Source organism: Equus caballus, chromosome 2 (assembly GCF_041296265.1).
Source record: "Equus caballus isolate H_3958 breed thoroughbred chromosome 2, TB-T2T, whole genome shotgun sequence".
Lineage (NCBI taxonomy): Eukaryota > Metazoa > Chordata > Mammalia > Perissodactyla > Equidae > Equus > Equus caballus.
Window position 1 is genome coordinate 81,793,177 of NC_091685.1, and position 26,853 is coordinate 81,820,029.

The 26,853-nt window shown below is 40.1% G+C and overlaps 1 long non-coding RNA gene across 3 annotated transcripts in view; it reads left to right on the plus strand.

The window, feature by feature from the left end:
* Nucleotides 1-791: 791 nt before the first annotated feature.
* LOC138923286 (uncharacterized) overlaps nt 792-26,853 on the plus strand; it is a 116,859-nt gene continuing 90,797 nt past the window's right edge. For all 3 annotated transcript variants that reach the window (XR_011436717.1, XR_011436716.1, XR_011436715.1), the window contains exons 1-4: nt 792-962; nt 1,931-2,117; nt 19,211-19,355; nt 21,655-21,696. This is a non-coding gene — a long non-coding RNA (uncharacterized lncRNA). The remainder of the gene's footprint in view (nt 963-1,930; nt 2,118-19,210; nt 19,356-21,654; nt 21,697-26,853) is intronic.

A 26,853-nucleotide genomic window follows, 5' to 3' on the forward strand; every position in this document is an offset into this window, starting at 1 on the left:
GCAAGATTCCTTGTGTCTCTCTGACTCCAAAGAAATGTGCATTCCTAACCTTTACTCTCAAAAATAGTTCTTTGTGTCCATTTTTATTTTTAACATTATGTAATACATAGAAAACTATAAAATTATAATGTACAATACACTGGAGTAAACCGGAGGGAATCTGGGGGTATCTATATGATGTTTAGTGAAAAGATCCACTACGTTTATTTAATGTAATATAAATATATACTTTGCAGATATTAAATATAGACTGTGCTTAAAATTTCCATATAAAATCTTCCAGGATTGGTAATGAGAAACTTGTACTTACTTCCCTAAACATATCTTTTTAAAGGTAGGTTTTATGCTTTCAATGGCTATAATTTTGTTCACATAGCTATGTGATTTAAAAATTAAAACTATTTTTTCAGCCATTTTAAAGTATTTGTAGCAGTTGAAACTGTATTCAAAGCAGCACTTCCTTTATTCCCCTCAGAGATGAAACATCGAAATTGTTTTGAATGTCAATAGATTATGAATCTACTTGAACTTTTCTGTATCAGAATTTCAAAATAACGATGAGGCTCTAATTTGCAGAATGCGGATGTGTTTTTAGAGCCGTCGTCTACCTGAAGAGAGTTTGAATCAGAAAAGAGGCAAATTAGCCACAAACCCACAGAAGAATAACAAATACATGAAGGCAGAGAGTCGGAGCCGCTGCGTGGGTGATGTCTGCCAAGAATTTGGTCTGTCTCCCCGCCCCCGTTCCCCCCCCTGTGCCAGTACACTTAGTGCTTCCTGCTGAGCTCCTTAGGCGTCCGGGACATGACCTCCAGTAGCTCTGTAGGCTCCGTTTCCATGATGGGCAGCAATGCATGCTGCAGCTGGCTCCTGCAAGAGACCCGGGCCAAGGGCATGGTGGGGAAGCAGCAAGGACTAAATGAAGCTCATCATGCTCACTGCCTGCCACTGAGGGCTTCCAGGTCAGTCCTTCCTCTGCTAGGGCCACTTCCTAGGAACCCTGGACAGAGATGCTCACTGCCTGAGACGTCTGGTCTAGGAGCTCTCTGAGTGCCACTGCACAGCCCTATAGGCTTGGGGGATCAATATTTAGCACACCTAACCCCTTTCCAGTATACCAGTACCGACAGGCTTGCCTTGGCGCAGGGGTTGGAAGGCCCTGCTATAGAGCTCTCTCTCTCTCTCTCTTAGATAAGGCTGTTTCAAGGCAGAATGGATTAGGACTTCATGTCAAGGGATATTTTCCTAGGCCAGACTGGATAGTTTTGGATCTGTGTCTGGCTTTTCAACCTGAACTTGCATAAACAAACTTCCAATATCACTCTCACTACAGTACTGATGATAATCCCCTTGATAACCAATTAAGAACAAATTTCGTACCATGCAGATCATGGCCTCTACCATGTCCATTGGTACCCTTAATGAAATTGATCTCCAGCACATTCATGTATATATCCCATCTCTGTTTAAACTACACACCTTATGTGGTCAACCCTGTTAAGCTGGGGTCTATGTTGCCCGGAATAAGCTTCTCTGTGTGGCTCTTGAGGAACCTGTGTGAGAGTTGGAAGGCAGAAGTTAAGCAGTGGCTGTTACTCTCTGAAAGTGGTCTTAGGTGGATGCTGAGATGAACAAATGTAGGGGTGCCTGGTGGGTTCCTACCTGTCCTGGCTCTCCCCTGCTTTGTGTCCAGTCCCTGCCCCAGCCGCTCACTTTCCTGACCAATATCGTTCCCTGGCCAACCTGCAGGTGCTTGGCTGTGGACTCACAAATGTGCTAGCTACACAAAGGTGACAGCTTCCTGTAGATCTCCCCATGAGCTCCCCTTCCGGGGCCCTTTTTTTTTTTTTTTTAAGATTTTATTTTTTCCTTTTTCTCCCCAAAGCCCCCCGGTACATAGTTGTATATTCTTTGTTGTGGGTCCTTCTAGTTGTGGCATGTGGGACGCTGCCTCAGCGTGGTTCAACGAGCAGTGTCATGTCCGCGCCCAGGATTCGAATCAACGAAACACTGGGCCGCCTGCAGCGAAGCGAGCAAACTTAACCACTCTGCCACGGGGCCAGCCCCCCTTCCGGGGCCCTTTTGCTGCTGGATGAGCCTGGTTCTCAGATTGACAGGTGAGTATCTCCTCTGACCTCCACCTTCTGGATCCTCATTTTCCCAGCTCCTCTCACAATTGTGTGAGACCAAATTCCTACTGCAAATCCCCATTCCATAACATTCATAGTGACTCTGCTGCTCTGTTTGAATCCTGTCTTATACATCTTGTTTTCCTCATACTTCTGTTTCTCTAATTTTGTGGTCTCATCCCTTTCCTCAGCCTGTGTCTCCCACCAGAAATGCTTCCCCTCTCCATTTGTAATAGAAGAAATCTTAGTCACCCTTTGAAGATTCATTTCCAATACCAATTCTTTCTGGAAGTCCTCCTGGTCATCCCAAGTAAAGACAATTTTTCCCTTGAACTTCTGCACACTTGTACTTTTTATGATTCTCCTCTCTCTCGCTCTTTTTTGGTGAGGAAGATTTGGTCCTGAGCTAGCGTCTGTTGCCAATCCTCCTCTTTTTGCTGAGGAAGATTGGCCCTAAGCTAACATCTGTGACCATTTTACTCTATTTTATACGTGGGATGCCTGCCATAGCATGGATTGAAAAGTAGTGTGTAGGTCTGCACTCAGGATCCAAATCTGTAAGCCCTGGGCCACTGAAGTGGAGTGTGCGAGCTTATTCACTACACCACTGGGCCGGCCCCTCTCTCTCATTTTCCTTTTTATTTATTTATTTGAGGAAGGTTAGCCTTGACCTAACATCCTCTGCCAATCCTCCTCTTTTTGCTGAGGAAGACTGGCCCTGAGCTAACATCTGTGCCCATCTTCCTCTACTTTATATGCGGGTCGCCTGCCATAGCATGGCTTGCCAAGCGGTGCAGAGGTCTGTGCCTGGGATCTGAATTGGCGAACCCCAGGCCACTGAAACAGAGCACATGAACTTAACTGCTACGCCATTGGGCCAGACCCCTCTCTCTCATTTTTATAGTAAGTCATTTTAGTTCTTCTAATAGAAAGCAAATCTCTTCCAAGACAGAAACTGTGACTTAATCCTCTTGTATCCTAAGGCATTGCATCTGTAACCTACTTAATACTCAATGAATATTTGGTGAATTGAATTGAATATAGATATAGAAATAAAATCCCTGAGAAGTTTAGTAATTAGCCCAAGGTTATAATGGGAAGTCGGTTAATCTATTGAAATATTTGAGGAAAATTTGGTATTACCCAACAGGCAAAGATCACTAATAAAATTATAAAAATTCATATGCTCTCAATGTCTGATTCCAGGGCTGTTTTTTATAATGCAATGCAGATAATGCAGAGTAGAGTTTTTATTTTCCTTTCTTCAAAAACAATGCCAAAATGATTTTGCAATTAGGTTCATGATCATTTGAATTCAAATGATTTTTAAGCTTTGCTGTTATTAAACCAGGGAATTCATGCATATTTTCCTGCAAATGAACTTTTATGTGAAATTCCAATATGTAAACAGATAGAAATGGAGCAGCCTAGGGTGACGCATAGGCCAAACCTGCCCTCTCCCTGCCAACCCGTGGCCTGTCAGGCACCTCTGGAGAACGGAGGTCTGAAGGGAACCCAGTTTAATGCCACCACAGCATTTTCATTTGCGAGGGTTAAATCTCATAGCGTAAAGACATGGCATGATAGACATGCGGAATCTCAGGCCCTATCCTGGACCTGCTGAACTGGAATATGATGAATTGGAAGATTCCCAGGTGATTCTGATATGCACTAAAGTTTGTGAAGCACTGATTTAGAGGATTTGGGGGATGTTAGGATAGGAAAGGGACAAAATACAAATTTGTACATAGTAGACACGGGAACTCAGATTGAATAAATTGTATACCTAAGGGAAAACTGTGCAAATTCTCCTTTCCTATCTAATTTGGGCTAGGCTTGGCCACAGGAGAAATGTGTGCAACATTTGGAAGGTTGAGGACCCCGCAGCAATGATTCAGAAGGTTCGGCGCGGGTTCCAGGTGCTGCTGCGCTCATGCATGTGGCCCCGGATCCGCAGGTTTACCTCTTTTCGGTGGGGCAGCAGCGGGGCCTGCAGCTACATCGGCAGCAGCTGCTTCATCACTTGCTGTCTCTCCTCCTTCAGCTTCTCTATGTCCTGGGCCAGCCACATGTGCAGCTCCATGGGGAAGGGCACCAGATACATCTGCAGGTCCCTGGAGTGGCCATGAGGACAGACGCATATTTCTGCTTGTCTTTTGGGAGCTCCGGTTGATCTTCATGGGTTCTAGGTTTTCCTTACTGCAATTTTGCAGACTTTCCCCCTCCCTCTGGCCTGGCTGACCTACAGCAACTTCAGACTCACCACCAGATGCAGACACAGTAGCCTTGCATAGACATCTTCACCAGCTCTCCCTGTAGTCCCTAATTAGTGACGTTTCTCTGATTCTCCAACCACTCCTTTCTGGAGTTTTCTTTCCCCAGCTTCTCTCACAATTGTTAAGTGTAATCCCCATAATGAATCCCTTCTTCCGTTTTAGTCACTGTGGTCCTGCCTATCCCATTAAACCGAACTGACACACGTACAGATTCCACTAATTATCGCCCACATCCTGCTTTCCGATATGATTTCTCATTTCACAAGTAGCTTTATAGGTCTTCTCTATCGTCTCAGCTGAAGGTTTTCTTGATGCCTTGAAAAGAAAAATTACTTTTTCCAGAAGAACTTTTAAAACTCACCATGCCTAAAATAGTTTTTTTCTTTTGGCTTCTTGATGAGGCACAGAGGAGAGCTAAGGTGCTACTTAATGCCTCTCTTTATAATTTCATAGAGATAAGTAAAAAAAAAAAAACCACCCAACAAAAGAGCACTAAATCAGAGAAGAAAGATCAGGAAAAATAGGCTATTAGGAGGAAGAGGAAAAGGGCTATCGGAAAATATAATAGGATAATAAGAAATTAAAATTGTTTCGTACCAGGAGGCAAATCATCCTGTTGAATCAGCCTCTCATCTTTTCTGTTAGCTGTTTTTCGGTTAACGTTTTGAATCAAGCAAATGCGAGTTTAAAGTAACCAGAAGACATAGCATTCTCATTTTTCTTATCTTAAGAAATGTAAAATTTGGCCAGAAAAATGAGGCCATTTTTACTCCTTCACATGAAATATTCTATTTTATATCTTAGGAGTTCTGTTGTGCCTTAAACTGAGTTATAAGATCAAAACAAAAGGAGATAACAGCTTCCCTTCTTCCTAATTTAATCCGTTTACTCTGCACCCAACTATTAATTACCTCTGGAATTCATTCCAATTTCCAAATTTTCTTTTCTACCTTTGACCAGGGTGTTTAAAAACTCCCCTCTTCAGACGAAATTTATTTTATCTTTCACAATAAGTTCTAAAATTTTGGGGTGAGTTCTTGTCTATTTTATGCAGCTGCCTTGGAAGTCGTAAATTTTAACATTTTCCAGCTCTTTATATTGAAGTAAAACATAATGTGTGAGCCTCCTTACTTTCCGATCAAGGCGTACATTGCTGGCGGTACTAAAAGAGTTCCTGCAACACTGTTTGCCCTCTGCTAGAATGAGAGCTCCATGAAGGTAGAGATTTTGATTTGCTCCTTATTGCATCCCCAGCGCCCAAACAATTCACGCCACACGGTAGGTGCTCAGCCAAGATTTTCTTTGTTGTTTCCCACACATGCTTTTATACACACAGTCTGCCTTAAACACAAACGTGCGAAACCTGAAGAGGGTCAGGACAAGATTTATGGAAGATGAAGCGTTGGATTGGCCCATACTCTGTTGCTTCCTAATCTGATTTGCGTGATTCAATGTAGTGTTCTTTGTGTATTCCGTTGTCTGAATTATAAATTATAAACAATGTACCACATTATTAACTGTGGTAGGCTGAGTAATTGCCCCCTTTCTCATATCCATGTCCCAATCCTTGGAACTTGTGGATGTTACCTTGGAAGGCAAAAGGATTTTGTAGATGTGATAAACTGAAGATCTTGAGATAAGATTATCCTGAATTTTTCATATAATCACCGGGGTCCTTATAAGAGAGAGGCAGGAGAGGTGAGTAGTAGGAGATATGGCTCTGGAAGCAAGTGGCTGGAGTGACCCAACCACAAACTGAGTAATGTGGCAACCTCTTAAGGCTGGAAGAGGCTTGGAATGAGATTTTCTCAGAGCCTCCAAGAAAAACCAGCCCTGCCAACACCTGGATTTTAATCCTCTGAGTCTCTTTTCAGACTTTTGACCTCCAGAACTCTGTAAGGATAAATTTCTGCTGTTTTAAGCCACTAAGTTTGTGATAATTTGTTAGAGCAGCTGCAGGTAAACTGGTACATGGACAGCAATTTTTTTCTTTGCATCAAGTGATTTCTTTATTTTGGGGTGATCTTTGTAACTTTTTGGCTTGTTTGTCATCCTTAAGTTCACAAGTGAAATGAAATTTTATAAAGTATACTCCATTGCTGATTTTCCTACTGGCATCTTTGCTTCTTATTTTGAAATTCTTTGAAGTCTAATGATGGTAGTTTCACTGTAAATTGATTATAGTTTACTTAGAAAACTTAGAACATACTGGGTGATTTCTTCATTTAGGGGCACATCTCTTCATATATTTACTGATGGCTTCCATAATGACTGTCCATTTGTTATTTATTCCTCACAACAACTCGTTAAAAGTAGGTATTAATCTTCTCATCTTTTAGATGCTAAACAAGTTTAGAGAAAATTTATCTTGCTCAGGGTCAAATTGGGTGAAATTAGTAGATAAAAGAGAAGGAATTGGAATTCAAATCTGTCTCTGAAAGATAGGTTCTTATTTTATTACTTTATTCTGAGCCCACTGGTAAAGAATAACTTTAAATCAGTAAGGTGAACTTTTAATATGCTGTTTTTTGTTTGAGAAAAAGAAGAAAGCATTGGCAATTGGAATCTCAATTCTTTTTTGTAGGAGAGGGTGGTCAGTCTCCAAACTGGGCCCCTGATGTGTATGTGTTGTGGAGTGAGGTTTAGATCATATCTAGCAGACTGAGCTAGCTTCAGAGCTGTCAGTGAAACGTGGCAAGCGTCAGCAATTCACGGGAGTAGCTGAGTCATATTACAGAATTGATAAGGAACAAGTGAGGTAAGCCATGAAGATAAATATTGTACTCACCAGATTGACAAATAAGTAAATAAATCCCTAACAGCAACTCTGTGAGAGAAATGGACGACGTAAATTGATAGAGGCCAAATGGGTAGTGATATATCAAGCCATAAAATGTACTTACACTTTGCTCTAACAATTTTACTGCTAGGACATTTTTCTGGTCTTTCAGGAGCAGAAGAGCATAGTCTAAGGCTAATTTTTCCCCACAACAGAGGCAAATCCTATCTGAGTACTCTACCTGACACCCCATGAATTAGATCGTCCACTCTGACCAGAGGGAGCAGGCACTATTCCTCGCCCTGTGAGAGCACCGAGTAGTGTTTGTTCTAATCCTTTCGGGAGGTTCTCTCCTTGGCCTCAGATTGTTTCTTCCCACACAGGAGCTGATTAATGCTCAGAGGAACGCTCAAGAAGGACCCTCTGCAGAGTCCCAGATTTCTCTCTCTGGGCAGCTTTTTTCTCCAATTCTCTACATTGCCAATTCTAGGCTTCTTAGACTCCCCAGAGTCTCACTTTCATCTCCTCAATGCAATGAGACTTTGTCCTCAGGTTGGGCCTTACTGAGATCCCCATTCCTGTACTAGGGCCTGGACATTCTTTCAGAGCAGTAAGCTGGGGCAGTCATAGTGCCATTTGTTTCTTATCTCAGGGATTGCTGTCCTTCCTTGTCTGATGCCCAGTGTGTTCAACCACGGTTCCATATATTCTGTCTGGTATTCTTGATTGCTTCAGGCAAGAGGGAAAATCTGATCTGTTATTGATCTTGGCAAGAAGTGGAAGACTTGTTTGTGAAAGAATAATAAGTATATAGAGGACGATTATTAACCAGAATATACTGCAAATAGCTATTAATTGACAAAACTCATTTGTTTTGTAGCCATTTACTCTTGCAAGTTGCCCGAGTGGCTTTTTCCTGGGGCAGAACACAAATAGAACTTTGTTCTATTTGTGAAAGAGACATATCTTGGGGTGTCAGGATATGGGTGGGGGTGACATTTGTGGTCCAGATTCCTCCTTGGCGCGCTTTACGTTCCAAATGAGCAGTTCTGGATGAGTCCAGGTGCTGACATTGTAAGAAGGCCACCACTAGAGTTGGTTCTATGATTTTAAAGGCATTGTGCATTTTGTCCCATTTCAGCATAACCAATGACACCTAAGACCTTTGAAGCAAATTCTAGCTCTTTAAAGTAATACACCTGATTCTTCTCCGAAGTGGTTTGACAGGATCTCTTGCCTTTGGGACTAACAGCTTTGCATCATCCTATCTCCGTACCAATAGACCTGATCATTAACGCATAACACTTTTTCAGTCCTATATCCTTTTGAATCTCAGAACAAGCTCAAATCCCTGGACAAGTCAAATACATAATACTTTATTCTAATGTCTCCATTTTTCCAATTTCCTGGTGAGATTCATATAAATTTCAGCGGGAATTAATGTCAGACATAAGCAATATGCACGTCCAGCTGGAGTTTAAAGATAATTTGCAATCGTTTTTCTCCTTGAAATTTCCTGCCTTCTCTCTCTTTCATCTTCGAAAGATGGGAAGTAAGTTCTCTGTGTAAAATATCAGTGTGTATTGCTGTTGTGTGACTTGAAGTCAAACCTAGTTTCTGTCTTTTACTGTCACTGTAATACCTCGCAAAAATGATATTACGCTTAAAAAATTTTTCAAGTTCTTTGCAGATACAACACTTTTCCCTTTGTCATGGGTTAATGATGCTAAACTTCCTGATTGGCTTGTGAATTTTATTTAAGAATGTAGTAAGAGAAACATGTAAACAAACCTTTTAGTTTTGTTACTGACCCAAGGCAATAAAAAGATCTTGTTAACTTATTAAAACCCTTTTTGGATTATTTCTCCAAAATAAGAAACTCTGCCTGCCCAAAGAAATAATAAACTGCCTTTCAATCAACTGCGAATGTGTATAAACAAATCTAGACAAGAACTGTCTTGGCAGAGTGGGGTCCGATTTTTATCTGGAATATTTTCTTTTATTTCCACGTGATAAGCAGGGGCTAGTGAAGTCTGAACAAAGGCTTGAGGTGAAATGAATTGAAGGAAACCCTTGGCAGACAGCATTTCTTTCCTTTCCCATGACACCTTACAGTTGCATAAAGGCCTCCCTTAAGGGTTCACTTATATGTGAGGACATACAAGCCTAATCAGTGGAATTAAGGTTCTTGGAACCGATTCATTGCAGACAAATATAACTGTATCTCTTATAAACAAATGCTGTCTAGAATGGATTTCCAGCACTTTGTTTTTGAAGAAGGGCTTTATTTCATTCTAGTTCTTGCAATCTGCTCCCCAGATAATTCCTTGTTATTTTAGTCAGTGTCTTCCAGAAGGCCACTTGACCAGAAAGGGGAAAATTTTTCTGCTGAAGCCTTCAGATTTCTTGAGGTAAAAATTATTTGTTGTTACTAAATTTGTGAGTTTGGTTTTTCCAAGTAATTTACATCAGACTCAGAGAATCAGATTTCTCACCAGAAGCATTTCAATAGTTAAAAAATGCATTTAGATATGGTTCCTTAGTAAGAGTTTTACAATGTGGCAGCACCACCCTTAGACCTGGGTGACTAGAGCTCCTGCCCTGGGCACCCTGTCCTCCAGCTGCACCCCTCCTCACTGGGCTGGGGCACCCGCACACCTGGAGCTCTCGTCTCCCCCTCCCCCATTTCTACACTGCCTTCAGGTTCTCCAGGACCACAGAGTTCCCTGAGCAAAGGCACGGGCTTGCTTTCAAGCCCCAAGCCTGCTTTTGATGACTGCACACCATCTTCCCCAGATAGATTGCCTGAGGCCCAACTGAACCCCAGTTGTCCACCCCTGCAGCTGGATGGGTCACAGAGGTACTGTTGGGAGGGGCAGGAGTCAGAGCACGGAGATATGGACTGGCTTCTACACAGATATACGTTAAAGGCCAAATGGATCGGGTTGGTGGTGGGTGGAAGCTGTGGAGACATACGGACCTTGGATTGAATTGTTCCTGGGCTGTAAATGATGGGAGAGGGCCTTGGATGGGGAAGGAAGAAGTCATGAAAAACTGAAGTACATACGGTTTTTCTCTGAGACAGTTTATATACAGTATGTCAAGGGTATCAATAGCATTGAGTTGAAATAAAAGTATAATGAGAAGATGACAATCAAATCAATTGTCAAGGGCAAGAGATCTTTAAATTATACGTGCTGGGTCTGTGCTGGTGGCCCCTCCTTTCACCTGTGCTCCTTCCTCCAAGGCCTTACCCTGAGAGTGTTCCTACTCGGGGTGAGGAAGAGCAGGAGGCATGCTAAAGGGCCATTCCTGGGTGCAGGTCACTGTCCAATTGGGGCAGAAGTGAAACTGGCCATTAGTGGTATTGGGAGGCATCATGCAATTAGCTGAAGGCAATCGAGGGTTCCATGTCCATCAACTGGGAGAGAACAAACAAGGCTTTACCAGTTCGGGTGCTCATGCTAATTATCCTGCAGGAAATCAAGATGGGAGGCCTTTTGTAGTAACAAGGAACTGGATTTCCCCTCTTGCTTGAACAACAACTGGACAAAGTATGTGAAACAATGGTTTATCAAGACATGGGTCATCACATAACAAAGGACAGGAATCCTTGGGAGAGGAGAAACAGATGAGCTGAGCCCTATCATTGCCCCAGTTTACTGCATGGAAGAGGCCGTGATGGAGGAAGAATCGAGGTAGTTGTCGGTAGTACCTCTGAGTTGAGAAGATGGAGTTGAGAAATTGGGTGGACAAAGGTGGCAGAAGTTTACAGGGCATTATGCTAAGTGATAAGAGGCAGACAGAGAAAGACAAATACGGCATGATGTCACTTCTACGTGGAATATAAAAAAGCAGAACTCATAAAAACAGAGTAGAATGCCGGTCACTAGGGGCTGGAGTTGGGGGAATTGGGCAGATGCTGCTTAAGGAAACAAACGTGCAGCTAGTAGATAAATAAATCCTGGAGGTCAAATGCACAGCATAGTGGTTATAGTCAACAATACTGTATTATAGACTTCAAAGTTGCTAAGAGACTAGATCTCGTTGTTACCACAAAAAAGAAATAATAATTATGTGATGTGATAGAAGTGTTAGCTAACGCTACGGTGGTGATCATATTGCAATATACGAATGTCTTAAATCAACACCTTAAAATTATACAATGTTTTATAACAATTATATCTTAATTAAAAAAAAGTTTATAGGCAGAATGACTGGGAGGAGAGAGCTTCGGAGAATTTCAGAGATCTGCAGAGGGCACGCTAGAGTCTTCATGTGAGTGTGGACCAGTGCTTGTGTGTGAGGAAATTACCTGAGGCCGAGGGGGAAAGGAACACTCAAAAGGTTCAGAAGGAATAACCCTAAATAGTTTAAGCACTCCAATTAAAAGGCAGACATTCTCAGGCCAGCCTGGTGGTGCAGTAGTTAAGTTTGTGTACTCTGCTTAGCCGGCCCTGGGTTTGCAGGTTTGGATCCCGGGCATGGACCTAGCACCACTCCTCAAGCCATGCTGTGGTGGCATCCCACATAAAGCAGAGGAAGATTGGCAAGGATGTTAGCTTAGCGACAGTCTTCCTCAAGCAAAAAGAGGAAGATTGGCAACAGATGTTAGCTCAGGGCCAACCTTTCTCACAGAAATTTTTTTAAAAAGGCAGATATTCTCAGACAATAAAAAAGCAATGTGGTTAGAATCTAAAGTGGCACTGTGAAAGAATAATTAAACACTTTAATATTAAATCAAAGCTTATTTGCCTGAATTAAAAAAAATTTAAGTTTGTAATGAAAACTGATTCATGACCATTGGGAAGATTTGTATAATTTTATAAAACTTGTATCAAAATTAAGGCATATTTGTTTCAATTATGTCTGTATTTTGAGAAAACTAATCACATTTGAGCATTTAACATTTTTCCCCTAAATTTCCTCAACTCTCATGCAAAATTGTAGATGAATAAATGTATGTTACAAAAAAATTTTCCACATCATATGATGCCATGGAACTTACTATTTCCATGGTGGAGAGGTAATTTTTACTGGTAAAAGGCCTACTGAGTTTTCAGTAGGGTCTGAATAAAAAAATGATTTGTTAAAGTTTGCTGGAGTCTTTTGGAGTCTATGCTCAGTCTTCCAGACAAATGTGAGTCCATTAACTGAATTCAATATTCAGATAGGCCAGGGCATTAAATATCAGTGGAGAGTCTGCCATAAGCCAGGCACTTTTCTAAAATACTCATGTCAACTCAGTGATGCAGGTACTATTATTACCATTCTCATTTTTACAAATGAGGACCCTGAAGTTTAGAGCAGTTAAAGAATTAATCCAAGGTATTCAGTAAGTGTTTCAGCATGAATCTCACATATTCTGGTTAAAGAGTCAACTAATCTGATTATTAATTTATATCAGGTCACTACAGCATTTTCACTTCAATCTTTCATGGCAAGGAGGAAAGTATAAACTTCTTTTTTTTAAATTAATTTTATTTAAAATTTTTTTGGTGAGGAAGATTGGCCCTGAGCTAACATCTGTGCCAATCTTCCTCTATTCTGTATGTGGGGTGCTGCCACAGCATGGCTTGATGAGTGGAGTGCAGGTCCGTGCCCGGGATCCGAACCTGTGAACCCTGGGCCGTCAAAGTGGTCCACACAAACTTCACCACTACACCTCTGGGCCGTTCCCTAAAAGTCTTATATTAGAATTGAATTTACTTGACCACCAGTGTGGCAAGTGAATTCTGAATTAATCTCTTTAGATTAGGATTCTTCTTGCCATCTTAGCTGTGTGCTCAGTTTGAGGAGGTTTCACTGGGTCAGCGCTAGACTCACATGCCTCAGCAAGGCAGCTGACAGAACATGACTGTTTCTTTTTATTTAGATCTGCATAAATCATTCCCGAATTCTTTTTCCCTCATTTTATGACATATTTCTAAATGTCCGTGGATTCCATTCAAAGTAATATATCTTTCCGTAACAAGGCACACATTTATTTCAAAATACTCAAAAACTTTTGTTGATAGTAAGTATGGAGAATGCTGTCTTAACCTGGGCTGCTCTAACAAAATACTATACACTGGGTAGTTTAAACAACAGAAATTTACTTCTCACAGTTCTGGAGGAGAGAAGTCTGAGATCAAGTTGCCAATATGATCATTTGTTGGTGAGGTTTCTCTTCTTGGCTTGTGGATAGCTGCCTTCTTTCTGTGTCCTCACAAGGCAGGGAGAGAGAGACAGCCAGCAAGCAAGCTCTCTGGTGTCTCTTCTTGTCAGGGCACTAATCCCATCACGAGGGCTGAATTCTCGTGACTTTATCTAAATCTAATTATCTCCCAAGGCCCATCTCTAAATAGCATCTCATTGGGGATTAGAGCTTCAACACATGAATTTGGGGGAATACAATTTAGTTCATAGCAAGCATCTACATTACTTTCTCAGAATTGCCTTCTCATATAAAAAAAACCTTAATTCAGGGCGGGCCTGGTGGTGCAGCAGGGAAGTGAGCATGTTCTGCTTCCATGGCCCAGGGTTCACTGGTTCAGCACCAGTTGGCATGCCATGCTGTGGTAGGCATGCCACGTATAAAGTAGAGGAAGATGGACATGGATGTTAGCACAGGGCCAGTCTTCCTCAGCAAAAAGAGGAGGATTGGCAGCAGATGTTAGCTCAGGGCTAATCTTCCTCAAAAAAAAAAAAACAAAAAAACCTTAATTCAATTCAAAGATTTTTGCCACTTTAAAAAGAATTTGAAAAATAAATTCATTTTTTACTTAAATTTTTAAAAAGATGATTTTGCTTACCTTATGACCCAGCCATCCCACTATTGGATATCTATCCTAAGAACCTGAAATCAGCAATTCCAAGAGTCCCATGCACCCCTATGTTCATTGCAGCATTATTTACAATAGCCAAGATGTGGAACCAACCTAAGTGCCCAGCAACTGATGATTGGATAAAGAAGATATGGTGTATATATATACAATGGAATACTATTTAGCCATAAAAAAGAACAAAATTGTCCCATTCACATCAACATGGATGGACCTTGCGGGTATTATGTTAAGTGAAATAAGCCAGACAGAGAAAGACGAACTCTGTATGACTCCACTCATAGGTGGTAGTTAACACATAGACAAGGAGAACTGATCAGTGGTTACCAGGGGAAAGGGGGCGTGGGGGGAGGGCACAAAGGGTGAAGTGGTGTACCCACAACATGACTAACAATAATGTACAACTGAAATTTCACAAGGTTGTAAACTATCATGATCTTAATAAAAAAAATCACTAAGCACAATGAAATAAAATGTCCTATAAATACCTGTATTCAGATTAACTAAGTAATTAAAAACCTGACCTATAGTTCCCCTTTATTTGGATTAAAAGTAGAGGCAAAACCCATGAATCAGGCTTACTATTTCTTTCTTAAATCTTGATGCACACTAAATTTTTCCAGACTTATTTCCATGACATTTTACAGATGTGGAAATCGAACGTGGGTCCTGATTCTGAACACATCCCCACAATTATTACATTAATGGTAATAACTTGTATTAAAAGACTGCAAGTTTTTGCACACACACACACACAAAAAGATGATTTTGCTTTCCAGGTTTTATTTCAGTGACAAGGTTTCCCTTTACTTTATTGCTGTTACAAATAGTAGGTTGGAAGTAAAGATAGATATAGGAGGCCTTTCTTAGAATTAAATTTGTTTTTATGTAAAATTTTTGATCTGAATCTTTGTGATTTCTCATTTACAGCACATCGTAAAAATAGATATGCATTTCAAAAAGCAATTGGTCTCAGGGTTTCCTATGGACAAAGCAAACTGGACAAATGTCACATGGTAATATGACTTTTTTAAAAAAAGAACATTACACCAAAAATAATGTGGTGCCTCAAAAAAAAATTACATTGGAAAGCACAGTCCAGCAATGGAGAACAGTGCCATCCAGAGGATGGGAGGCGTGTGTGGTAAATGGGAACATTACTGATGGCAAGTTAGTCCGTCAGATATTTCTTAAAAAATTTCCTCCTCCTCCTCCCTCTGCTTATAAAGCCTTTAAAATAATTCATGGATTCTAATTCTACTAGAATGTAATGTAAAATTTAATAATAACAACTCTTCAAGCATAACTCCAGCCCTACATTTGTATTATCATATATTACCTTCATGCTACCCATGATGCACCATTGTAGGGTGTCACAGAGGCTCAGCAAGTTTTGCAACTATCTCAAGCTCACAGAGCTAATATGAGATGGATGATCACCTCAGGTGTTTGACCCTGAAGCCCACCCTTTTAACCACTATATTAGAATTGATTCATTAGAATTTTTTTTTTCAGGAAGATTAGCCCTGAGCTAACTGCTGCCAATCCTCCTCTTTTTGCTGAGGAAGACTGGCCCTGAGCTAGCATCCGTGCCCATCTTCCTCTACTTTATACGTGGGATGCCTACCACAGCATGGCTTTTGCCAAGCGATGCCATGTCCGCACCCGGAATCCGAACCGGCGAACCCGGGCCACAGAGAATCGGAACATGAGAACTTAACTGCTGGCCACTGGGCCGACCCTCAGGTATAGATATTTATTATTCAGGGGCAACCCTCAGATATGCAGGTAGAGCTTGACCTGAATGGGGCCTCCTCTCGTGTGAATTGACTACCCTCATTCTTAGCCATTGGTTGGCTCCATCTCAAACAATCTGGTCAAAAAAGCCCACATAGTCTGTCCCTGTGAGAAACTGGTTGTTTACGCTGTTTCTCTATCCCAAGAATTAGAGTGAATTAGAGTTTTTCACCCCGGGGGTTGGCTGCAAACAGTGAATTTGAAACCATAAAATATCAAGTCTCAAAAGGCAAGTGGCTTTACTTATTCTGACTTGGAAACTCTTCTGGAACATACTTCCAAATGTGACCTGTTTTACTATGGTGGGACGGAAAATTTAACACATAAATTTAAGGCTGATTTCAATATCTATTGTATATATAAGAGAATGTTGAGTTTGACTTTTTCTGTTTCTCAAAATTGTGGCTGAAACCCAAAGGTGAAGACACAAGGCATTAAGTATTCCTAAGCCATTAATAGATGCCAGGGCTTACTAAATGCCATTTGTCCTTACTGCCACCACTAGTTACCATCTCCATTTCACACCTGCCTCACTTCCCCCTGCTGTCCTGGAACTTGAGGGAGGGAGAACTCACAATTTACGGCTGGAGGTTCCTCCCTCCCCTGTCCTTGCAGGAGGAGACAAGGGTGCTTTGCGATCTACGATCTACGGAGTGAGGCAAGTCAGCTTCAATAAAATCCTCATGAAGACTGGGGATGTCTTGAAAAAGGGGAGACTCACACCCTGTTCCTCTGGATATTTACTTAGCTAAAGAATCTGGAGACTAATTCTGTTGCTAAAAGTATGAATGCTTTTGAAGGATATCAGAATATGTCACCCCAAAATATGCCACTTTGGCATATGGATTATTTTGAGCTAAGGCTATTTAGAATCAACAGACGCAGGAAGAAGTCTCTGCCCTCCCCTTATCTGCCTAAAAGCAGGGCATAAATTTCCCTTTGAGGAAGTTGCCCCCCACCACTCCCTGCCACGGTGAGAAGAGCAAAGCTTATCACTGAAGCTAGGAAGTTGATGCCAAGATAAGTTTGAATAAACAATCTTACTAAAATATTTCTTATCTTTCATTAGTTCCCCCATACATTTCCTAGTCATTTCCCTACAATTTATCATCCCTTGAAGCCCAAATCCTCTTTCCTTTGTTAAGAGAACTCCCCTAGGGGCTGGCCTGGTGGTGCAGCTGTTCAATTTGCAGCCCAGGGTTCGCCGGTTCAGATCCCAGGTGCAGACCTATGTACTCCTTGTCAAGCCATGCTGTGGCAGGCGTCCCACATATAAAGTAGAAGAAGATGGGCACGGATGTTAGCTCAGGGCTAATCTTTCTCAAAAAAAAAAAAAAAAATACAAAAAACAAAAAGCAAACAAACAAAAGAACTTCCCTAGTCTAAGCACTTCTTTAAGTTTCACTTTTCTGTGAACTCCCGTGCACATAAATATTAATGAGAATTGTGCATCTTTTCTCCTGTTAAATCTGTCTTTTGTTAGTTTAATTCACAGGTCCCCAGATAGTTAACCTAAGTGGGTAGAGGAAAGATGTTTTCCTCCCTCACACTAGTCTTTTCAGTTTTCCTCCCTCACCGTGGGAATGAAGAGGAAAATGCTTGACTGTGTCTCCTGATGTTTAAAGACATGTCATGGTGAGTTTGAAGGAGAAAAGTTGCCTCTTGGAGGGGCCCTTGGAGACTGGGAGGATTTCAGACACAGAGAGGTCCAGCATGAAACTTCACAGGTACACCACTTATGTAGAGGCTGTCACATAAGGAAACCAGAAGTAAAGCAGGGACCCTCCCAACCAACATTGCAGAGACAATCACACAAGAAAAATTTTGTTGGGGCTGGCCCCATGGCTAAGTGGTTAAGTTTGTTTACTCCGCTTTGGTGGTCCACGGTTTCACTGTTTGGATCCTGGGTGCGGACATGGCACTGCTCACCAGGCCATACTGAGGCAGCCTCCCACATCATACAACCAGAAGGATCTACAACCGGAATATACAGCTATGTACTGGCAGTCTTTGGGAAGAAGAAGGGGGGAAAAAAGATTGGCAATAGATGTTAACTCAGGTGCCAATCTTTGAAAGAAAAAAAAAAAGAATTTTGTTGCCTCCATTCCCATCCCTTTTTGTCCCCAAATCAGAGTAGCAAATATCTGCAACAAGGAAGAAAAGAAGATGTCTCAGAGACAAACCACATCCGCTTTTCCACTTCGACATGAAAGTGTGCATGGAGTAGAGGAGAGGGTAAGAGAAGACAAGAGCTGTGAGTCAAGTTGAAAAACAATAAATAGCATCATGTCCTAATTACTAGAAAAAAGATTGTTCTAGCAACTGAAAATGACTGTGGAATCAATTTAAGACATTGTTAAGGCAGCAATCACTCAGCTGGAGAAGCAAATTTGATCCACTATTGCTTCAATACTGCTGGGCATAGTTGGAAGAAAAAAGTCATTTTGTAGTTAAACAACAAATTAACACTCCTCAAGCAGCAGGTATAAGCGAATTATTTCCCCCAGCAAGTTTCCATGTAATTTTCTTTATGGGCAATGCTTTGATTGCTTTTTACGTTATCTAGACCACGGCTGTAGAACAGAGCTTTCTGTGATGAAAATGCTGCATAGATGTGCAGTCCAATATGGCATCCGGTAGACGTATGTGGCCACTGAGCATTTGATACGTGGCTTATGAGGCTGAGGAACTGAACTTTAATTTTAGATAATTTTGATTTAAATTTAAATAGTATTGCATGGCTAATAGCTAAAGTATTAAACAGCGCTGGTCTAGACTCTTGAAAAAAAATTGCGATAGAGGCAAAGCTGAAGATAAGGAAAGCTTTATGTTAATAAAATGTTTTTCTTTTCCTGTGAATTTATTTATTCTCTTTTAAAAGGGTGGGATAGAGGCATCAATGTGTACTAACTTGGCGATGACATATTTTAACTCAATTTAAAGAAAATCCTTACAGTTGTAAAAACAAGTCATATGTTTAATGGTTCATTTGTTAACTTAAGTGTTGAAAGAATGAAATACTTGGACTCAACTCTGCTAAAAACTGAGCCATAGAAAATCTTTATTTAGAGATTATTTCCCCGTGGGTTATTTTTCCTGAAATATTCGCTTTGACCTTAAAGTAAGGTTAAAAGTCATCCTTTCTCCCTTAAATTTGTTCTCTTCCTCAATATTGCCGTCTTTTAGTTTGACTGTTTATATCAAAGAATGGCTGAATTAAAGAGCTCAGAAAGCTGAGATGGAACAGAGACATTTCCAGTGCATAGCAATTCTTCATGATACTCCTGCCAGAATCAAGATGGATAAGATGGTGTTGTAATCTATTTCAAATGGAGACAAACTATTGGTTTAATATTGATTAATATTATTATTTCAATTAATTCGATGCATAACCTTTTGTTATAGCAAATAGCAAAGCAAACAAGCTTCTCGAGACTGACGATGTGGTGGTGCTATCCTGGATTAGGAGGAGTCCTTCTTCCTGATTGCCTACTACTGTTAAGAGCACTAAAGTAAGCTTTCCTGGCTGATGAAGTCCAGCACTCAATGAGTGAGTATGTTTACCCAACAACTTGGCGGTACATTTTGTAGTGAACTCATTCTGGTTGGCTCGACGGGAAGCATTGCTTCTCCAAATCAGTTATTGTCAGCAGGGGTCCCAACTGGCTGCCTGCAGGCCAAATTCTGCTGGGAGACTGCCTGCCACGCTATTTTTATATTGTTGAATGTGACTACGTTTAGATGAGCATCTCTCGTTTGCCTCTGTTCACGCAGAGCACCATGATACATTTAGTGACACCCGACGGCTTTTGAGTTGGCAACTTTCATTCCAATCAAACTACCCTGAGATTCCTCTGTGGTCCATGCAGCTCACAGACAATAATAGCAGCCCAATTGTCTACGTCTTGCTCTATGGGGCTCAACTTAGTGGTGATGGCTTTGAATGAATTCAAAGATTTGAGGTAAATGTCCACCCTGCTGTCAGCAATTCTGGAGTCCCCAACTATTTAGCTCCTGCCAACTTGTGAGCAAAGTGAGAGATGTTGGAAAGAAGCTGTATTTGGGGCAATTATGATAAATTTCTCCGGGTTCCATCTTTGAAGCAAGTTAGCTCAAAAGCCATCTTCTTGGACTATGTTAGCCTTTCTCATAAAAATGTTTTTCCTGAAATCAAATGTAATATTGTGCCCTTGTCTTATAAAGAGGAAATGTTGGATGAAAAAATTTCATTAATCAATGTCTTTGTATAAAGATACATGGGAAATATTTCTTTATCCCTAGTGCCAGAAAAAAGTTTGACTCTCTTGAATTGGTGTACTTCTTGTTATCAGACAGTGAGAATTTCGTCACCTATAATGTTTCCTTTTTACCTTGGCTGTCAGAATATTAAAATTAACTGAAAATTAGCTCATGGCTCTTTCCTTACACAGTTGCTCTCCTCTTTCGCCATGTGGTTTCTCATCTCTCTTTTACTCTTAACGCTTTTCCACATGTATGTATATAATACTGCTTGTAGCCAATTACAATGGCCTTTTGAAAGTATATGGCTTAAAAACTGCAAAGAAATCATTAATCATGAACCACAGCCATATTCAAATATGGCAAATGGCTTTTCACGATTCTATGACTCCATCTTACTCTTTCTCTCTTTTTCAAACAAAAAGGAAAAATAATGGAAAATTTAGTGTTCTAAAATATAGATTTTCTTAAGGAAATAAAGAGATGCATATCACAGTCTAAGAGAAGGAAACTGTAAATACTTAGCACCAGATATATTCCTTAAGTGCTGTTTGTAATAAGGAAACATGGGCATATGTATCTGTATTTATAAAAACAGTGGCAATTAGTTAAATTAATGTGTATCCATGCAGTGGAATACTATGCAGCCATTTGAAACGATGCTGCTGTACAAGTATATTCGTTAGATAAAAACAATATAGACAGTGTTAGATTTTTTTTGGTTCACAAGGAAATATGGAACTATACATATCAAAGAGTTAATAGTAATTGCCTCGGAGGAGTTGGAATTATAAGTATTTAAAATGTAGTTTATTTTTGCTTATTTGTATTCTTTTTTACTTTTTCTATAATAATCATGCCTTACTTTACAATAAAAGATAATAGATCTCAAATAAAAAACCAGCCTGTGGTTTGGGATTTTATCGTCAGGAGTATTTGAAATAGTAGAGGAACATAAACTTTGAACATGAGTCTACGGGCCAATCTGTCAGAGGAAAACCGGGCCCAGAGGGGGAGCTTCAAAGGGAGTTTACAGATGAGCTCAGAGTGGGCCTTTGATCTTCAGTTTAGCATTCCCCTGAGCGCCATTTAACTCCTCTCACTTGGTGTCTGCTGATAAGAAGACAGGATTACAGACCCACTTGCTCAGTAGAGTAGCTTTGATTTAGCAGAGGTGGAAAGCAAGGGATTTTTATAGATTGGGTCCATAAGGGTTTATTATCAATGCTTACTGACATTTCTGAGAGGTTTTCAGAGAGGCTGTAGCATAAAATAATTCAGCTAATGTCTGTAAGATCTACCCCTTTTTAAGATATAGGCATCTGTGGATTTAGAATGAGGGAACTTAATAGTATCTGAAAAAAAATCACTAGATGCCATCGCAGGAGGAGCTGGTGTTGCCTGTTACAAGCTAGTTCAATCATTAGTCCTCCAAAGCTATATGGCAAAGTCTTTAATTATTTTTTTCTTCCGCCTGATTATTTTAAGGCATCGGAATTTTATAAACTCCCTGTTTCCGCTTCTCCATGTAACAATTTGCACTGAAAACCTGAGGTTTCCACTTCTAGAGCAGAGTCATTTTAAAAAACAGGTCTTCTGTCCTTTTCCAGGAATGGCAGCTAATCCTGAGTCAATCTGCTGGAACTTAAAAGGTACAGTGTGCCTCATGGTCTGCTGGGAAACAAGACATTGGGCTTGTGCATGGTGTCTGACTGATGTGTAGGTGTGAAAATGCAGGTAGCCATTTGGAGAACTGCTCTGTTCATGGGCAGACTGGGAAAAAGGTTCTACTCAAACCTGTGGGGTACCATCTGTCTACGGGTTTATGTAGTCATCAGTCAGAGATTTAGGTGTAATGGTCTTTGCAGTAAAAACTTCACTTGGAATCAATCTCCAACTGCATCTGTTCCAACTTGACAGTTAAGTCTACCTTCTATGGCAGTTGGTATTACTGTGCCTGATCCTCTGCTCAGTAGTAAGAGAACTGAAGAGACTTACTTAGATTTTTATTTCCTATAGTGCCTAGCACAGTGCTTTTCATCCTGTTCATATACAATAAGTGTTTATTATTTCCTATAGTGCCTAGCACAGTGCTTTTCATCCTGTTCATATACAATGTGTTTATTAAATTGACTTTATTAATATTTTCTTCTCTTTATCCTAATGAATGACACCTGTCAGCTAAAAAAATCACTGGTTCAAAATCCTAAGGAAAAAAGACTATATAAATTTGATTGAATGATACTTCCTTGAAACAGCTCCTAAAGGTCCACACTGTAATCTGTGGTTGATGCCCTCCAATAAAAAGTCTAAACGAAGTACAGAAATCCCTTATTAGTGATTAAGAGAAAGGCATATGACCCCATACTACTCAGTGAGATGTATAAGGATATAAGTCGGTTAGTGGTTTTGCAGAAGGAAAGTATTCACATTTTTAAGAAGGAGGTGTACTAAGAGGGAGTTCATTTCATTCTTTGAATGTTATCTTATGTAGACGTGATGCTTGCAACTACTGCAGCTACTTTGCTGCCCTGTGGAGCCAGCCTGAGGGCAAAGGCAAAACACTGAAGACAGCAGAGAGGTAAAAGTGAAGCCAGTCTAGATGACTTCACTGAGTCTCTACATCAAACAATGCCGTAGGCTCTGCTTCCTTGGGAATTCTCATCAAGTGACATCATATGTTTCCTTATTGTTTAAGCCAATTTGTATAAATTATTTTTTGTTAATTGTAGTTAAATGTACCCTCACTAATACAACCTCCACTAAGCTCTCAAGAAATTTTAGAGAATATATATGTTCTAAGCATATACAGGGATGAATAACAGAAACTTCCGCCTTTGAGAGCTTATGGGTGAAAAAATTATACCCTTTAAGAGAAATGAGCCAGTTTATTAAAGAGGCCCAGATGTGGCTGAAAGCCATCAATTTATTATTTCAACCCAGATGCTTCTATTTGTTTCTCCACCCTAGATGCTGGAGTGTAGAAAGAAAAGATTTGGGGTTGAATCCAGAGTTTGGGACTAGGAAGTTAAGTTGAATGGAAGGGAAAGTGGACTAAGGAACTGACAACACCAGTGCAGAAATAGTTGAGGTAATTTATCCTACTGTCCAGGCTGGAAAAGAAAGTGAAGCCAGGAGAGGCCAGATGGGCGAAGAATTGGAAATGGCTAATCATTAGGGGATTTGGATGATGATAGGAGCAGAAATAGTGGTAAAAAGGAATGAAATGATAGAAGCAGAGCAAGTCATCAACAGTCTTGAAACACAGGCTCAAAAATAATATGCTCTAGCATTTTATTTACTCATTGATACAAAACTATTTCTAGTGGATTACTCTTAGATCTTATAAGATCCACTCCCATAGTTTCAGTAGTTTTGAATACTTTTAGTGGTTATTGGAGACCATTGGCCAGCAAAATATTAGAAAATTTTATTTGTGCATTACAGTTGTGATTCTAAAAAAGAACTTTTCAGAAAGATATTTCAAGCCAAAAATTCCTTGGTTCCTCCTAATAGCTACCCTATTCGGAAAGGAAATGTCTCATATTATCCTGTCCAAGGATCATATCTTAATGTTTAATGAAATAAAGTTCTGAGTGCCTCATACCAAAAATAAAAATCCTAAATTGGTTAGATTTTCATGTCAGATATAGGAAACATATATTCACACCTTTCCATTCTTTCTTTTTTATTGAGTTAATGATAGATTACAATCTTGTGAAATTTCAGTTGTACATTAATGTTTGTCATCCGTGTTGTAGGTGCACCACTTCACCCTTTGTGCCCACCCCCCACTCCACCTTTCCCCTGGTAGCCACTAATCTGTTCTCTTTGTCCACATTTTTAAATTCCTCATGAGTGGAGTCATACAGAGATTACACACCTTTACATTCTTAATATTTGCTCCCAGGGCACTCAAATTTATCTTAAGGTAAATTGAGTACCAACTACCTAGAAATGAAAACAAAGGGTTGGATGTTCATACCTATATGACCTTAAGAAATTGTCAGCTAATACTGGAGAGGGTAAGTTATAATTTTCCCCTCCTATGAGTTTATCTCTGTTTCCATTTTAATAATGGATCTATTTAATATTTACTCTGGTCAAGGGATTTCTGTTAAGTTGATGTAAAGATACAAAACAAGAATCAGGACTAACTCTTACACCCCAGAACTTACTGTCTGGTACATGCATTGATTATAATGAATCCATATCTCTTATGTAGAGTTTTGCAAAGAACTTCATCATCTTCAAATACAAGGTAGCAATGGCAATAGTTTTAAAGGCAAAATGACAGTTTTAAAAATGTGCAACTCAAGTTTTGGAAGTTCTTGTTAGAGTTATGTTGTTGATGCTGTTAATTAAACTTAACAATAACCAATAATATTTGAGTAGGTAGCTTTCCTACAAAAAACTGTATTTTTGTTTTTACCAAGTCTGTTCTTATAAACTTCTGACAACGTGTGTGTTAATTCCACAGGAATTTAGAAGTATTCTAAGTTACTGATGACAAGAAATGCATCAAGCATAAAAATATTTTTAAAGAGAAATAATATAAATCTCATACATTTTACATTTTCTGGTTGTAACTGTCTATTCTATGTGTCTCCAGAGTATTCTTTGATCTTTTTGTTTGATAAAATTTTCAAGCCAACTACTACATAGGCAGCAGTAAGGAAATGACGTGATTTCAAAGGTGTTAGCCAAACCTTTAACTTATGCAGGGTTTTTCTCTCCCAGCAATGTGATGCCAGAAATTCCCTTAACTTCACCTCTTTCTCTACATGAACAAATCATATCCGTGTTTCAAAACCAATTCAGATGTTACTCTCTCATAGACTTTCTTAATCCCTTCAACTGAAAGTAACCTTTCTCTGCACTGTAGAGCCTACCTCTGCATTCTCAATGATATTGCTTTCAAGGGGGTGAATATTGGCTCTTGGGAAGGACATGGTGAAAAAATCTTGGATATTTCAATGGTTTGTGGCCCTCCAAAGCCCAACTCTACCCCAAAAATCCTATTACTAAGTATTTAACTTCATGGGGGAGGAGGCAATTAAGAAAAAAGATGTCTAAAAAGGCTCCTTAGAGATGTGATAATGAAAAGGTTGAGAAAGACTGCTCTACATTAAAAAGTATGTAACATTATCTATACTTTTTCCTCATTACTACAAGCTATATATCTCCAGTAGGCTAGAACTACTTTAGTGTGTGTGTAGAACTGTACTGTGCTCGTTGTTTACAATAAATAAAATGTATAAGCTCTTCCAAGGCAGGGTCTGTGGCTTATTCATGGTTATTATTTCCCATACGTGGCATATTTCCCATGTGCTCTTAAAAAACTCTTGACCTTGATTTCAACTTGAACTCCATGTCTTACAATCCTCAGTGTCTGGCTGTTCTTTTCCCTGTATAGTTACCAGAATAAATGGTTGTATGTTCCTTTGAGGAAGGATTGAAGGAATCATTACTACATATCTTTGCGAGGGTGTTGTAGGGTCCTTGCTTTGGGCTTCTAGCTTCTTCAGTCAGTGAGCTCCGGATATGAAAATTGGCTCAAGTTCTGAAACTAGGCAATGGATCCTGACTTTTAATTGGGACAGCTGCTCTCAGCTTTCTGATCATCCATCCTTAATTTTGATTGCGTAAATCTGTGCTGTCCAATAGGGTAGCCACAAATGGTTTTTAAATTTTGAGTGAATTTAAATTAAATAAACAACTACATTCTTCAGTTACACTAGCCACATTCGTAGAATTACTCATTTCCAGGATCTCTCATTTTGAGAATCTCGCCATTAAATTACTGGCAAAAAGTGAAAACTTGAACTTGCAAAACTGTGAGATTTCCCTGTTCATTCTCAATAAAATTCACAACTTTCAGACTGCAAAGAAAAAATTTCTACCCTCTGCTCCAAATTGAGCCTGCCCTCTGGCAGCAAAGCTGCTGGTTATTAACCACCAATCTTGGGCAAGGAGTGAGCTGCTCTAGGCAAGGGTTTCCTGCCACAGCCTCCTGCTGTCCTAGCCGTTTGTCCAGCATAAATGTTTTTCAATTTGTTGTCTGCCTTTTGGCAATTTACAATGCCCTAAATTAATTGTTTCTGATGCTTTCCCTCAGTTTTATATTATTCTTTGGGGAAAGAAATCCCTGACCTCTGCATACCCGCCAGATCAGAAGTCCCTCCAAGGATACATTTCTGCTTGGTACAGTGATTAACATGGAGTTAATTCTCAGTAAGCATTGGTTAATAATGCCATCCATACAAATGCTATTAGGTATATAAAATGAAATCATGTCACTTTCCTGGCAAAACCTTTTAATCTTTACCTACTTATCTTTCCTAGAGTAGAATGCTATGTTCTTTCAATGGTCTTCCAGGCTCCATATCATCTGTGCCTGTCCCCACCCCCATTCGCCTCTGACCATATTTCCTGACTAAGTTTATTGCTCCCTCTGATCCAGGCACACTAGCCTCCATGGTGTTTCTCTAAATGCCAAACCCAGCTTCCCTGAGAGTCTTTTCACTTGCTGCTTCTCTGCCTGAAGCCTTTTTCCCTGAGACATCTACACAGCTCCCTCTCTCCCTTCTCATCGGTGAGTCTTCTTGACTGCATAGTATGAAAGATAAATAACCCCGTTGCCCAGCGCTCCCTTCCTCTGTTTCTCCATAGCACTTGTTACATCTGGCAAAATAGATATTCTTGGGCTGTCTACCTCAATCTAATGTCAGCTTTTTGAAGGAACTTTACTCGTGCTATCTCCTGATACCTAAAACATGCCTGGTACATATTTGCTGAATTAACTGAAT